The 12444-nt window shown below is 46.3% G+C and overlaps 1 long non-coding RNA gene across 1 annotated transcript; it reads right to left on the bottom strand.

The window, feature by feature from the left end:
- Window positions 1-1399: 1399 nt before the first annotated feature.
- LOC125718651 (uncharacterized) lies at window positions 1400-10408 on the bottom strand. Its single transcript, XR_007384858.1, has 3 exons — window positions 10230-10408; window positions 1739-1930; window positions 1400-1593 (listed from the first exon to the last, which is right to left on the bottom strand). It is a non-coding gene; the product is annotated as an uncharacterized LOC125718651 (long non-coding RNA).
- Window positions 10409-12444: the final 2036 nt, after the last annotated feature.

Raw genomic sequence — 12444 nt, 5'->3', positions numbered from 1 at the left:
AGCACTTAAAAAGTTTAATATTACAATCAAGGCACAAGCAGAACTGTACAGACTCCTCGCTAGCACTGACTGCTGAGTACATAATGTACATTATATGGACAAAAGTATTGGGACACCCGGCCATTACATTTACAGGAAACGTCATGGCATCCCATTCTAAATCCATAGGCATCAATATCCATAGGCTTGGGGAGTTGTTCTCCATATTGGCAGTGATAACAGCTGCCACTCTTCGGGGAAGGCTGTCCATTTCAGTTCAGGCATTTGTGAGGTCAGGCACTGATGTTGGACGTGAAGGTCTGGCTCACAATCTCCATTCTAGTTCATTCCAAAGGTGTTTGATGGGGTTGAGGTCAGGGCTCTTTGTGTACTAGGTAAGCTCTTCCACACCAAACTTACCCAGCCATGTCTTTATGGACCTTGTTTTGTGCACTGGGGCGCAGTCATACCGGAAGCGAAAAGGGCCTTCCCCAAACTGATCACATAATACAGGAAGCATAGAATTGTTCAAAATGTCTTGGCATACATATATTGTCTATATAGTGTATGCTATGTATTCAGCAGTCAGTGCTACAGAGTAGATTGTACAATTCTGCTTTGACTTGATTGCAATATTTAACTATCTAAGAACTAGTAATTCTTTTATCCATATAGTGTAACTTGGTGAGGCAGTGAAAGTGTTTATTGTGAAATTCACTCTGCAAGCAACATTTTTACATTTCCAGACACTATTCATGAGCATACGGCTAATTTGCTTCTAGTTACCTTACATTGAATTCTTCACCTCATACTGGTGTATTTTCACCCATAACTATTGAATAATAAAGATCATTCATTATACAAGGGATTTAGAGTCATGGACACATCACAGCTCAGGAAGTGTGCAAGTGAGGCAGCAAAACACCTCGGTGTCAGAGCCAATCATAGCGGACAGCCTGCGTCATAAATGCAAGCAAGGCAGAAGTGCAAACAAGACCCCCACCAGAGCCCCCAGGCCCCCGCACTGGGGGAAGCGAAGGGCAGCTGGGGGCACTGGGACCGCCGCAGGGCTGGCGGACAGATGCAGGCAGGAAGGTGTGAAATTGCCCCCTCTGGCAAGAGTCGCTGATGTGTTATGCAGCCAGGGTGGTGGGCGAGAGTGCCTGGGGGGTGGGGGAAGGGGTTTGGGGAGGGCGTCAGAATGTGGGACAATATTAGAGCTGTCATAAGCAGCTCCAGAAGGGGATTAGTGTCTGTCATGATAAGAGTAATGGCTGAAAATGTAGAAGGCAAATGAGAAGAGCGCAAAATGCAATATTTTCCCCCTCGCCGTAATTTTACTTCTGAAAATGACTCAGCAGACACTCCTCTATGTAGCGCGACGTTTATTGAATATTTATACGACGTTTGCTGGGTTGAGTGTCCTGCTGTGGCAGACTACTCTTCCGCGTCTCAGTTTTCTGTAGCGTAACTCGGCAGGCATGCGGTGTTGCTTCAGTCTGGCCTGGGATTGGCCGGTCTTCCCGCGTCGGGGGGGCCCCAAGTACAGATGGAGGTATGTGGGTGACGAGTAAGTCGGCTCTCTGCCGGGATCATTAACGTCGCTGCTCTGGGCTGCTTACAAATTGAGGGGAAATGCAAAATGAATCATGTCACACGGCACAGTGGAGCCAGTCAAGGGGGGAGAGGCAAAAAAACATTGGGCCCCCTTCATGTCACATGACAGTTGAACCATCACGCCACTGTTAGCATGTAGCACCTGTGCTGTGGCGTTCCCAGAAAGGGTGTTATCATCAGGATGGAAAAGAGGACCAGCATCCCAGACTGCTCGCGGGAGAAGGTGAGAGAGGCAGGAAGGAGGGAGCCAGATCTTCAAGCTGCAGGCGGCATATTTGAGGCAGATTCCTCGCTTGTGTTCCAGAATTTCGCTCCTGTTCTTTGGTCCGACCCGCTAAACACAAAGAAGCACTCCAAGTCTTAAAGACACCTACATAATATGTGTCCCCTTACTTCCTGGTCATTGCAAAATGTGTGTGTGTGTGTGTGTGGATTTGGTTTGTATTACATTGTGGGGACCATTATTCAGGTCCCTACAAAGATCTGTGAATGCAATCAAGAAAGTAAAAATACCGAAAGTCTCGTGTTTAGTTTGATTACGGTTTGGGCTGGGTAGGGGTTAAGGTTGTCATGTTGGTATTAGAGTTTTCCCCATTGAAATGAATGGAGAGTCCCCACAAAGATATAATTACCTGTGTGTGTGTGAGACTGTATGTTTTGGTGGCTTATTAGTTCTCTCAGATGTGAAAATACTATGAAATTTTTATTACAAGATACACATGGTTTCAGCTTTTCTGGGAGGGGGGGTTAGTTAGTACCTATTTGAGGCTCACATATATAACGGTGCAGGTCCTGCTAAAGAAAAACAAGAAAGGAAAGCAAACAGGATAGAGGATGCTGGGAAAAGAATGGGAGGATGTGACATGCGCCTTCCAGGTCGTTCCCTCGGGGAGCCCCCTGAGTGAAAACAAATAAATAAATGACAGGACGAGAGCGAGGGAGCGAGGCGGAAGGGAAGACAGACCTGTGAATAGGAAACAGGCGAGCTGAGCAGGAGAAAAATCAGCTGCCTTGAACCGTTTCCATCAAAGGAGGCAGTTTTTGAAAAGGCCCATCACCCAAACCAATTGTCCATGTGGAATAACAGGTTATGGCGGCAGAGCGGGGTGGGGGTGGATTGGCCCTGTATGAAAGGCTCCGAGGAGCCATGAGTCGTCCCCACGGCGACAGCCCCCTGGCCTCCTGCAGCCCCCGGCTCCGATGCTTTGACGCTGCAGTCAACAAAAACTATACGGCTCTTTCTCCTTCTCCCTCTCTGTCTCTCTCTGTGTCTCTCTCACTTGAACTGGGTCGGCATGGCGACAGGATTGCTTGCCATGTTGGGCTAAGGGCCGCCTCACAGTTCCAGGGACGTCTGCAGAGACCGATTCTTATTCTGCTTCTGCCGGGCAAGCCTGGGCATGGTCAGGGCTGAGGGTCCCCACCAGCAGGCCGCCATTCTGCCCCAACGCCAAAATGACCCGATGGGCAAATTCCCTATTTGTATAGTTACAGCTGTGACTCCCCCACCAGATAATACAGCAATGGGCCTGTGGGCCCCCATCCATTTATCCTTTTTTCATATCTACTTGTCCTATGTAGGGTTGCCTATTACGAAAGTTACAGGCTCATGGCAGGACCTTGAATGGGGCACCGACCCATCGCAGGGCACACACACACACACACACACACACACACACACACACAAACAATTTGGCAACCAGCCTCCTTTCAGATGTTAAAAAAAAACATCCGAAAAATGACATCCTTCATGAATTTCAGCTGAGTCCCGCTTGGGCCTCGCCTCCGCCCAGAAACCCCGGGTTGCAGTGATCGAGTCTCATCAAAGGGCCGCCGTGCCGAGCATAATCTCATTTCTGACGTGCGACGCGCGGAGGCTGAGAGAGGAGAAGTTCCACACAACACTTTTCCTGCATCTTCCAGTGTTAACAAACATCTCTCTGATCAATATAGACGCAAATAAGAGTCAGACAATTATAACCAGCTGCAGTGAAAGAAGAGATGCCATAATAATGAGACACGTATCACACATTTCTCCGGGTAAAGATCCATCTGTGTTCCTTTCTGTTATCCAGTTCAGGGATGCAGTAGTTCTGGAGCTTATCCCAGTCAGAACATGATGCGGGACGGAAGACACGCTAGACTGGGTGCCAGTCCATCAGAGGACACATAGAAACACACTATAGTCAATTTAGAGTCATGAATTCACCTGACTGTATATCTTAAGAGGTAGGAAAAGTATCTAAAGAAGCCCATATATTTGTAATTGAGAAAGCAGACAGTCCATATAGCAACTTGGGGATAAGGGCCTTGCTCAAGGGCCCAAAAGCGACATCACTCTGCCAGCCATGGGACTTGAACCAGTAACCTTCAGCTGACAGGTACAACGAGAGATGATGGAAACACCACACTCACAGCCAGATTTCGAACCCTCAGCGCTGGAGATGTGAGACAGCAGTGATAGCCACCAAGCCGCCCTGCTAATAAACACATTAACATTTTGTGTATTTTCCCGATTATTTATGCAGTGTTTTCGAAACATAAGTCTCAGGCCTTCGCGACATGACTGTCTCACAGCTTTCCAAACAGTTCCTGTAGGTGCCGTGAGGAGGCTCCATCTTTGTCTGCCCGTGGATGTAGAGTGAAGGGAAACGCAGAGGAGCCAACCCCAGCCGCTCGGCCCCGAGACAGGTGGGCTGAGGAGAGAGCAGAGAAAGGCCTTACATCACCCTGCCTCCTGACTGGCAGTGCTGAAATGGCCCCTCCCTCAATCTCCCTTGGCTCTGTTAATGCCAGACTCCCCTGCAGTCACCTGATGGACTCATTTGTCTCGTCATTCATTAATTTTTCCTGTCGTCCTTGATGAACCCAAGTTGGCCCAATTCCCAAACAATCCAGGAGCACAGAGATCAGGTTGCATGCCTAACAATATTCTTATAGGTGGCTTAATAAAGGGAATTCTCAACACTCAGATGTGAGACTCCATCCCTTACCTCTAAGAAAACTGGGCTCCAGGAATCTGCCAGAATTTGACAATAAAAACAAAAGGTTTATGTCAAAACAACTGAATTTTTTCTCCCCTGAAACAGGCATTATGTGCGATGCCTGACATACTGCCTGGGATTCTGCTATGCCACTTTCCACCAGGAGGTTTTGTGGACAGATAAGCTCCTTGGCTGGATAAGCTAAGTCCACCCAGCCTTTTCAGAGGTCCGATACACCCTGCACCACCAGAAGGCCTTCCAAAATCCAAGGAAAATGGGTGGTGGTGGTGAGGGGGGAATTGAAGGTCACTGATTCTAGGATTCAACTGCATTCACATGATATCAGAACGGGCCACCTCTTCCTCAGGAAATGGCCCTCACTGGTATATCAGGGACAGAGATGATATACACTCCTGAGAGAGGCCCGGGACATTCTAGAACATTCTGTCGCCCATGTCTCCGCATTTGGGAAACATGGGGGAGAACTTGGGTTTAATATAACTACGGGTCTTTTTCACAGCTAATACGTGTTCTGCAAGTCAAGGCGAGATCGGGCTCTATTTCAGTCTGGGCACCTGCACCTGAAGATGCAGACGCAACCTCATCTGCAGCCTTGGTTTCCCCGAACAGCAGGAGTCCAGGGTGGTAATCAAGCAGAGGTTTCATTAAAGTGAGCTGGGCTGAGCCTTTAGCTCACAGCATCACGGAACTCCAGAGACCTATAAAAAAAACCTCCTGGCGTCTCAGGTTCTGTTTTCATCTGTTCAGGAGAAGTGGGGGCCTGGGGGAGCACTAACTGCAGCCCCAGAACCTGCCGTAGGCCACAACAGCAGCAACATCCTTCGCAGATAAGAGCGGACAGCCTCCTGTCTCCATGCCACATCTCCCAGGCCACCCATGTGTAAGTAAACACATATAAATAAACTACACATGACATATCCACTGCCCGTGCGATGGGAGAGGGGCTCGCATGGACGACACTCGTACACACCGTCACACTTGCAAACCGACCGAAATTGGATGTGCACGGAGACACCAACACGTAACACACAAAAGCATACACACAAACGAGGTCAAACACGCTCACAGTGAGACAGAGAGACAGGGACAGTAACACACAAAGTGAGACAGGGAGAGGGTGACAGTCACACACACAAGGTGAGACTGGGAGTGAGTGACAGTAACACACAAAGTGAGACCAGGAGAGAGTGACAGTCACACACACAAAGTGAGACGAGGAGAGAGTGACAGTCACACACACGAAGTGGGGGAGGGAGTGAGTGACAGTAACACGCAAAGTGAGACTGGGAGTGAGTGACAGTAACACATAAAGTGAGACAGGGAAAGGGTGACAGTCACACACACAAAGCGAGACGAGGAGTGAGTGACAGTAACACACAAAGTGAGACCAGGAGAGAGTGACAGTCACACACACAAAGTCCACGAAGGAGCGAGTGACAGTTACACACACGAAGTGAGACGAGGAGAGAGTGACAGTCACACACACGAAGTGGGCGAGGGAGTGAGTGACAGTAACACACAAAGTGAGACTGGGAGTGAGTGACAGTAACACATAAAGTGAGACAGGGAAAGGGTGACAGTCACACACACAAAGTGAGCGGGGGAGTCAGTGACAGTAACACACAAAATGAGACTGGGAGTGAGTGACAGTAACACATAAAGTGAGACAGGGAAAGGGTGACAGTTACACACACAAAGCGAGACGAGGAGTGAGTGACAGTAACACACAAAGTGAGACCAGGAGAGAGTGACAGTCACACACACAAAGTCCACGAAGGAGCGAGTGACAGTTACACACACAAAGTGAGACGAGGAGAGAGTGACAGTCACACACATGAAGTGGGCGAGGGAGTGAGTGACAGTAACACACAAAGTGAGACTGGGAGTGAGTGACAGTAACACATAAAGTGAGACAGGGAGAGGGTGACAGTCACACACACAAAGTGAGCGGGGGAGTCAGTGACAGTAACACACAAAGTGAGACTGGGAGTGAGTGACAGTAACACATAAAGTGAGACAGGGAAAGGGTGACAGTCACACACACAAAGCGAGACGAGGAGTGAGTGACAGTAACACACAAAGTGAGACCAGGAGAGAGTGACAGTCACACACACAAAGTCCACGAAGGAGCGAGTGACAGTTACACACACAAAGTGAGACGAGGAGAGAGTGACAGTCACACACACGAAGTGGCCGAGGGAGTGAGTGACAGTAACACACAAAGTGAGACTGGGAGTGAGTGACAGTAACACATAAAGTGAGACAGGGAGAGGGTGACAGTCACACACACAAAGTGAGCGGGGGAGTCAGTGACAGTAACACACAAAGTGAGACTGGGAGTGAGTGATAGTAACACATAAAGTGAGACAGGGAAAGGGTGACAGTCACACACACAAAGTGAGACTGGGAGTGAGTGACAGTAACACATAAAGTGAGACAGGGAGTGAGTGACATTAACACACAAAGTGAGACCGGGAGAGGGTGACAGTCACACACACAAAGTGGGCGAGGGAGTGAGTGACAGTAACACACAAAGTGAGACAAGGAGAGGGTGACAGTCACACACGCAAAGTGAGACTGGGAGTGAGTGACATTAACACACAAAGTGAGACAGGGAGAGGGTGACAGTCACACACACAAAGTGAGACTGGGAGTGAGTGACAGTAACACACAAAATGAGACGAGAGAGTGACAGTCACACAAAGTGACACGGGGCTAGAGACAATAACACATGTACATGCACTGAGACAAAGAGAGAGAGATGATTACCCATACACACAGAGGTAACGGAAGAGACAATCACATACACAGACGCAAAAAGCAAAAAGAGAGAGACAAACGCACACACTCCCTCGTTCAGTTCTCATTTGGCTCTGCTCTCTTCAGGCAATCTTCCCAAGAAACCCCGATGCCAGCTGTCAGAGGAGCGCACATCTGTATCTCAGCTGCATCCCCTTATGCACCACCCCCCCTTCCAAAAACTGGGCTCCCAGCCCCACCCCAAGTCCCCAAGCCGCTACATGGATCAGCTGTTTCTTATTTTTGAACCAAAACTGCTGTACGTGGCAGCTCCTGCGTCGCCCAGCGCACATGGTTTGGCCGCCACGGGCTTCTGGCTGCATGCGTACCTTCACGTGGCGCAGCCTGTCACCGATGTTTGCAAAACAGTAATTATTATCGTTATTATCGTTACAATTGCCTGGCAGATACTCCCGTCCAAAGCGGTTTGCACAGCTTTGCGTTTTATGCGTTTTATTTATTCAAATAATTAGGTCTCCAACGTCACAGCCATTTTGGAGCTTGGACATTTTATGGACAAATTAGGAGCCCCTTCACAGCCCCTTGTGAACAGCGTATGCAGATATCCTGCCTGGTACGTTCCATTTTTACATACAAACTGCCGTTCTGAAATTATTCCTCGTTCAAAAGTTTTTCCAAGTATTATTATGAACTACATCAGTAATCTGATGACCAAACAGACAAAGAATCTACACAATGTATACCAACGGATCATTAGCAAAAAATATTGATGCGGATGTACCATTTGCTTAGGAAGCTCTTCTCTGACTATCGTACTTGAACTAGCTTTCAGTAGAAATAGAACAACAGTGCCCTCTAGTGATACAAGTTACATCACAGAATTCTGCTTCCAATTTTATATAAAATACAAATCTAAATATAGTAAAACTCTAAAATAACAACACTCTCCTATATTAAAATCAAAACGTAAGGCCATGCACTTGGCTTTTGTAGATATAACAAACTTAAACTCGATAATAAAAAAAGATTTGAGCAAACTCCTGTACTAGGGTAACTAGTGCCACCTAGTGGAAGCATTGCACTTGTCATGGAACGTAAAAAGTTTCCTAGTGCCGGTGGAAATGTAATCAACTCTGCAACTTTTAATTAACTTATGAAAGTTTTTTAAAATCGAATTAAATTTAAATAAAAATAAAACAAAGCCGACATAAATCATAATTATATACTACATTGGCACTGGATGTGATGTTGTCATGTGCCAGAAATCGACAGACTGTTTTCATTAGTTTTCTTTCGTCTTCTAATTAAAAAAACGACAGAAGGGATAAGAAAACGTTCTAACCTATATATGAAAATAAATAAAATAGTAGCATATATCCGAATTTCTATCTAGTGGATAGCTTATGTTTCAGTGAACAATTAGAAAACGTTATGGAGGACACGGACGTGGCCACATGACATAAATGAGGAGCAGTAATACTCTAATATTTAACCTAATTCGCTTCAGTAAAGGTACAGCTGAATGAGTATAACTGAGAAGCAAACCAAGTGAGTCGGGTGCAGAAAAGGCATTAGTGATTCAGGGTAGGGTACTCAAAACACAGTCAAAGAGAATCACATTCTTAACCAGCAAAGAAAGAGAACAGAAATGTTCCAGGTTCCAGGGATAGAAACGAATCTTGAGCCGTTTGATTTGATGCTACCGAAATGAATTAATTTAAAATCTTTAAATAACATTTTTTCAGAACTACATAAGCAATATATCCGCTGAAATTCCAAACTGTTAGCGCTATTCTTACGAACGTGCCAAACTATAAGAAATGTACTCAGTAACATTACACTAAGCAGTCTATCTATCTATCTATCTATCTATCTATCTATCTATCTATCTATCTATCTATCTATCTATCTATCTATCTATCATGTATTTCTGTGTTGTTTCCCAGTGCCATTGTAAAGCATCCAACACCCCCCCCCCCCCCCCCCCCCCCCCTTCTGTCCCGACGAGTTTAAGTATTATAAATGTGGCAATGGAAGTCTTAACAGGAGTTTCCTCTGGTCATGCTACTGAAAAACAGCTCCAGCGCCACTGAAATTTGCGGATGAGCCGGTGGTATTAAGTCTGGTGTCCAGCGTGGATTAGATGCATGTCTGGATGAAGTGGAGGAGCTGTCTGTGTGACATCAGGCTAACGATTTATATCTGAAAGCCCGTAAGACCTAGGAGATTTCTGGAAGGAGTAGGAGAGGAAGTACAGAATCCCAACTCTGGTGGAGCGGATCTGGGTACAGGTAACCTCCGAGGACCTGACATGGACAACCCACACATCCAATGTATATTCTAACCCAGGCAGATAGAGATAGGACCGACAAGCGGGATCTTGGTCCGAGTCACGGAGCAGAAGGTTCGGAAGCTGAGGGTGGGCAGTCCTACAGGAGCCAAGGGGTAGGTACCAAGGGATCAGGGCAGGAGAGGAAGCATGCGGGCAGGACTGATGGATTGGGGCTAGACAAAAAGACACGGTCAGCTCAGTAAGCCGCATCGGGTGAGAATAATATCCGGCAGTGAGTGCGAGGGCGATCTGGGTTTTAAAAGCAGCGGATAGGTGCGGATGGCCAAGCGTTTCCACCAGGGGAGCGGGACATGTAAAAAAATATATATTTTGTTTACTTGAGATGCTGCTAAAAATAAAGGAAAGCACAGAAGATATACAGACTCATAGAAAATATAAGTGAAGAAAATTAATTAGTAAATAAAGTGAAGTCAGTATACAAAACGCATTAAAACAGAAAGGAATGTGCAGCATTTTAAAATGAACTGCTTAAATGAGCATGAATTACATGAGAATACGCATTTATATATATTTACCCTGGGTTGTTCCCTGCCTTGCACCCACAGATTCCAGGATAGACTCCAGACCCCCTGCAACGATCAATAGGATAAGCAGCTATCCTAAGGGCTAGTTAATGTTATTGCCGTTATAAATGCCTCTCTACATCAATCTAAATGACTTATTTTAGGACTTGTCAAACAGTACCCTAATAGCCATATTAATTTAATCAATAAACCAATTAAGTATAAACTTTGCCGCAATTAGAAAATGCAGACTGGGTATCTAGCAGGACGACAGCAACTTCCGTCAGTCACTGGCACCATATTGTTCGCGTCCATGGGGGGCACTGTGGCGTACAGACTTTCTCTTGTCTGTCCCAATGCGACTGTGTTCTATGGCTGTTGCCTTGGAGATGGACCTCGGTGCTGCGGGCATGTCAACAGCACAGTCACATGGGGGGGGGGCAATCAAGCAGAAAATGACCTGCACTGATGCTGTGCCTGAAAAAAATGCCAATTTCTCAGTCTCATTGCACAAATATGAGTAATGACGCACACAGACCCACTGAATTGCCTTGAATCTTTACCTTTTTCGATATTGGTACGCTTAAGCTTATGTGCAGAGATGCGTAGCAGAAGTACAATATAGATTATGCAATGATTAATGTAATATAGCAAAAGCTCATTGAGTATGATGCATCATGGTATATCCCTGAGATGAACTGGAACAAGATGGCTCACATTTGCAGGGTTAGTGTGGTAACATTGTGATGGAAATTATAAGATAGGAGCGCTGGGGTCCTTCCTATGTATGACCATGTTTCGACGGTGTTTTCACACATGAATCGCGGTCGTTTTTTTACACATGAGCTGTGAAAGACTTTCTCAGCCTTTGACCCCCCATCAGTAGAGATGTTCCAGTCTAAAGGGTGTCTGTGAAAGTGTCTCTTTGTGTCTGTGTTCACTTAAAGGATGGTTGTAAAGGTGATCGGGTGCTGGCCGACCTCAAATGTCCCCCACAATGTAATAAAAAACCGTTTTTGTTTTCATGTTGTAGGGACCATTTTTCAGGTCCCCACAAAGATCTGTGAATGGAATGCGATCAATAATCTACTTTAAAGCTCCCATTTTTGATGCCTGAATTTCAGCGATCACACAAAATCTAGAATTCAACGAGTAGGGGTCAAATGCAAAAAAAAAAATCAATGAGACCACCCCCCCCCCCCCCCCCTCTAATCATGTGAATTTACCGAGTGGGTCCCCAGTAGGTCATGCCCCCTCCCTCCCCGGTTCCAGCACCTTCCCCTGCACATGTCACTAGGCTAAAGCATCTATAAACTGCTGATTAAGCTTCACACTTTTAAAGAAAGCTGTAAACATGTCTAATCACATAGGAGCACAGCTAGCATGACCTGCTTTAGGAAATGAGTCACTGTTTAAGTCCAGCTGCAGATATTATGCGAAGGCACAGGTGACAGTGGGCTAACTGGAAGGGGCATTTGGGGTACGGCGTATATAATTTGATGTAGTCCGTTTCAGCAACATGATCCGAAATAACCCCATAGTACTTTAAGTATTATTTTCATTACACCAGGTTTATTGAGCATCGGAGCTGGGCAATGAAGGGTTGGGCAGAGGAGGCAGAACCAGCCAATCAGATGTCTTGGTCCTGCCCCTCAATTTGCTTGTGCCCACCTCCTTTACAATCTGATTAGTTCAGAGAGATAACCAATCGTTTTTCGTTCTGCCCCCAGAAAATTTTTTTGTGTAAGTAAAACTCTCGCAAGCTCTTTGACCACACAGATCTTGAGCTAATTAATCGTGAGCTGTAGTCAATGCACAAGCACCCCCCAACCCACTTCTGATGACATCATTATTAGGGAAACAGCTCAGCATTTCACCCTCTGTATCATACGCTAGTGATCTGTCCACTCTGGGGGTGTTGGAGGGGCATGGATACCCTGAGCGATCCGGAGGGCTGCACTTGACAGGAGCGCTTGAAAATGTAAAATTGGACTGGGGCGGGGATCATATTTGGTCAGGGGGCCCAAAATTTCTAGGTACCCCCCCGGTCACATGACCATAGTAATTACAGTTAGCTAGTTTATCTACCTTCAGGACCAAAGGCTCCAAACAGAAAAGAAGGACAGGCAAAAGGACAGATGGACTGGATTTGCAGTTTGGTTAAATGTTAAACTGGGTTTCCCAGTTCCGAGCTAGAACACAGGAACAAAACAGAATCACAGATGCT

This window comes from Brienomyrus brachyistius, chromosome 23, assembly GCF_023856365.1.
Source record: "Brienomyrus brachyistius isolate T26 chromosome 23, BBRACH_0.4, whole genome shotgun sequence".
In the NCBI taxonomy this organism is placed as follows: domain Eukaryota; kingdom Metazoa; phylum Chordata; class Actinopteri; order Osteoglossiformes; family Mormyridae; genus Brienomyrus; species Brienomyrus brachyistius.
Note: the sequence above shows the minus strand (reverse complement) of the source record. Positions and strands in the feature narration are given on the sequence as shown.